Source organism: Pteropus vampyrus, unplaced genomic scaffold (assembly GCF_000151845.1).
Source record: "Pteropus vampyrus isolate Shadow unplaced genomic scaffold, Pvam_2.0 Scaffold371, whole genome shotgun sequence".
Taxonomy (NCBI): domain Eukaryota; kingdom Metazoa; phylum Chordata; class Mammalia; order Chiroptera; family Pteropodidae; genus Pteropus; species Pteropus vampyrus.
Genome location: NW_011889152.1, coordinates 312,012 through 315,853, shown reverse-complemented (window position 1 = coordinate 315,853; position 3,842 = coordinate 312,012). Strand labels below are relative to the sequence as shown.

At 62.9% G+C, this 3,842-nt stretch overlaps 1 protein-coding gene across 1 annotated transcript in view; it reads right to left on the bottom strand.

Moving 5' to 3' along the window:
* Positions 1 to 620: 620 nt before the first annotated feature.
* Positions 621 to 3,842, bottom strand: part of LOC111731418 — a 9,599-nt gene continuing 6,377 nt past the window's right edge. The window contains exon 3 of the transcript XR_002777124.1: positions 621 to 3,806. The gene's annotated coding sequence lies outside the window, so the exon portion shown is untranslated. The remainder of the gene's footprint in view (positions 3,807 to 3,842) is intronic.

The following is a 3,842-nucleotide window of genomic DNA, read 5'->3' as shown; positions in this document are numbered from 1 at the left end:
GAGGCGTTTCAGCCCCCTCCCCAGGCGCCTCCCACCCCAACGAGAGCACCACTGATAAACGCGGAAGCTCGCGGGCCACCTCGACCATGACACACTTGCCCCCGGTGCGCTGCAAACCAGGCTCTGCGCGTTGGCGGAGGACACGGGGCCCGTGCCCGGCCGGCCGCTGTCCTCATTAGGAGCCGGCAGGTCCGGGGGACCCGCCAGCCACAGGTTCCTCACTAGGACCGAAGGAACAACACCTGAGCAAGCTGTCCAAACACATCCTTCCTGCCCGCGACCCCACCCTGCGTCCCGTACCCCGCAGCCGTTCCCCCTGACTCCCCCGTCCAGCTTCCCTTTGCTTCTGTTTAAAGGAGGGCTCACTGCTCTTTAAACTGCAAGGCCCATCGCGCAGGGTGCTCACGCCCACGGGTCCTGCCAGGCTCTCTCACCTCTGTCCAGGCCAGGAGCGACAGCTGTCTCTTGCCCACTTAACTGTGGGAGCCCAGAGACCCCAAGCTCCTGGCTCAGGCTGAGGGCCCTGCTCTCCCTGGTGACCCACTCACTCCCCTGGCCCCCAGCCCCCCAACCGCAGCTTTGTGTCCTGTGATTGTCCACCGCCACAGTGGGAGGGGCTGGGGGGACACGGGAGTCGGCCCAGCACCGGGCTCGTCACCGGGGTGAATTTCTGCTTGGCTCCCACGTTCTGAGTTGGCAGTGCTCTAATTTGGCAGTTTCGTCCTCCAGCTGGTGACTCCAAATCCGAGTGTGCCCCCCACCCTGTCAGGGAGGGGGGAGGGGAGGAATAGGGCCCCAAACTGCTCAGCTGTCGCCAGGCCACCTCCCGGCGAGCGAGCACCGAGGCCGCACTCACACAGCTCAAGGTGCCCGTGGGGACAGGGCGGCTTTGAGAGGCCCTCCGAGGCCTGGCCCTACCAGCCCTAGAGCACTGCCTTTAGCCGTGGGTCGCCGGACACAGTGCTTCTCAAACGAGGGGCTGGAGGCCAAACCCCTGGGCTTCTGACCCAGCAGGTCCGGGAGGAGGTGGCCTGGTGTCTGCACCCCGAGTTGAGATGGCTTACTGCTCCCCCCGCCCCCAGAAGAAGGCAGGAGGGGGTGGGGGTCTCCGACCAGAGGCAGACCACCCTCTCCAGCTGTCAGGCCAGGCTGGCGCCAGCGTAAATTAATGGCATGTCAGTGGCCACGCGGTGTGCCCACCATGCCCTGCCTTCGCTTTGTCACCAGCTGGGTGTTAACCAGGATCGAGGGGCAGCTGTGGGTGGATCCAGGACGGCACGAGGCTCAGTCTCACAGCAGCCCAGAGCTCATCTGTCGTCGGAATATTAACGCAGCTCGGGCCCACCTGTCACCCGGAGCAGTGGGAAGCGCGGGGTCCTGTGTGTCCCGGGGTGTGAGCTTGAAGGAGCAGCGGGAAATGCCCGGCAGAGAAGCCTGGGTGGACAGCCCGGCCTCTGGCTCCTGGGCTCCAGGGCGCCCTGGTCAGGCGCTGCCTGCGGCACCATAGGCGGACACAGGCAGCTCTCTGTGTCCTCTCCTGTCCCTCGGTGTTCCTGTGAATCAGGGACCATGGGCAGGTTCGCTGTTAGTGTTAGGTGGCTCCGTCCTCACGGATAAGGAATCGGGCCGCAGAGGACAAGGTCCTTCTCTCCTTCAGGCCCTGAATCCCGCTGACCGGAGCCTGTTTCAGGAAGTGGCGGTCCGCTCGGCGCCATCGTGTGGGTCTCCCTCCTAGATGTCTAAGGTCCCAGCCGTCCTGGCTCCTGGCCACTGGCTTCCTTCCGGAACTGCTCCCCGAGCCCTGAGCGCTGACCGCTGCCCGGTGGCAGCGGGGCGCTGCGGCCTGAGCACAGGCCGGGCCTGCCTGGAAGCAGCTTTGGGGAGAGGAGGAAGGTCTGGAGTCCAGGGGAGGTGGGGGAGGGGATTGGAAACTCTCCTGGCACCTGTACCCCCCTTCCCGACACCCTCACTTCCCTGATGGGTGGCCTCCGACCGCAGGGCAGCACGCATGTCCCAGTCCCTCCGCCACCTCGCCTGCTTCGACGGTTCGCCTAGGAGAAGGGTGCTGGCCCCAGACCCCAGGCATCCGGCCCTGACCCCAGCATCGGGGACCCACAGGCTCCCCGGGCACCCTCTGCTCACAGGCCCTCTTCCTTAGACCCCGAGGCGGAGGACGCACGCAGAGGCTAAGTCAGACCTGGGACCTCCACGGGATCCCACGGCTGTCGGTGGGCGGGGCAGGCAGCGACACAGGGGTGCCCGGGGTCACGGGGTCACCTATAGCCTTTAGTATGGTCAGGGGGTCCATGGCAGGTCCCCATCCCCACACCAGGAGCGGGAGCCGGAAGCTTCCTAGGAGCCCTGCCTACAGGGCGGGCTCTGCGGGAGAGCGTGTGGGCCACCCTAAAAGCTGTCAGGGACCGGGCGCAGGTCAAGGAAGATGGCAGTGTCAAGACACCCGCTGATGCCTCCGGTGGGGGGGCAAAGAAGATGGAGGGGGGCCTGCCGGGGGGGAAGCAGAGCCGGCCAAGGCCCTGCCCCCTGCCCCAGGGCCCGGCTGACAGAAGCTGTGTGTGTGTGTGGGGGGGCAGCCAGCGACAGGCGCACAGAGAAACTCGGAGCCCCAGGGGAAGGCCAGGTGAGCAGGAGGAGAGGGTTCTGGGGCGCACGGGGTGCTGGCGGCACGAGGGTGGGAGCTCCCGCGTGCCACGGAAGTTCCACGTCGGGGTGGCTACAATGTCGCTTGGACTTCCCACAACGAACGAAGGCAGGAGCAGTGGAGCCTGGAAGGGGCCCGGACGCGGCGCTTCTGCTCATGTTTCGGGAACTCGAACTGCTCTGAAAAAATTTTTCAGTTGAAAAAAAAAAGAGTGTCGAGACCAGGAAATTTGCACCCAGAGAGGCCGGGCCCAGGGTGGCACGGTGAGGATGGATGGGAGAAGCGGGCAGGGAGCCGGAGGCAGGGCGACGAGAGAGATCAGATCCCCAGCGGGCTACAGGCTACGCCGGGGCCTGGCAAAGACGGCGCGACCCGATGGGAGAGCTTCCGGGTGTCCTCGAATCCACAAGACGCACGACTTTGAGTGGTTCTCGCTTACCAAGTACAGAGCCGTTTATGACTTTGGGGACCTGGGGTTCTACGGAGTCAGCAGGAGCAGAGAAAACACACCCTCTGGGTCGACCAGAAAGCCGTGCTCCCAGGTACAGAACTCGGAGCAAGTAGAATGCCCAGGCCCCCTCCCACGGGTCTGAGGTCTTTCTCCAGGCCAAGTGACTTACTCGAGCAGAGCTGGGGGCGGGGCAAGTTACGTACAATCTTTCAATGCCATCGGCAGAGATGCTAAGACACACAAAATGAGCTAACGCTCCAGAGGGAGCTGAGAGAAGCCTGGAGCCAGGAAGAGCTAGCTGACTTTTCCCATCTCTAGTAAGGATTCGGAGTTAATCGAAATCAAAGTAGCAGCCTGAGATGCTCAAAGCACTTCGTACCAGGACAACAAGCCTGCTCCTCAGATCCTGAGAGATGAGGGCAGAGCGAGGAATGGCTCAAGGTAGACCCCGACAGCGATAAAAAACTCATCTCCTCCAACGGTTTACTTAGTGTTTTTATTTCAAAATGGTTATGTCCGCGTCGACTTTAGATAAGCTCCTGCGTCCGTGACATCTCTGAAAGTTCCTTTTATGATGTGCCACCAGAAGGAGGTCTTCGATCAAGTTCCAGACGCCTCGTTTTCGTTGACAGAAGAGATAGCAATGCCAGCCTGGCAGCTGGCACAAGGAAGACAGAGATGGGGCCAGGCCAGGACCTGGCATGCGCATCGGCTTGCATGTTCAAAAACAAA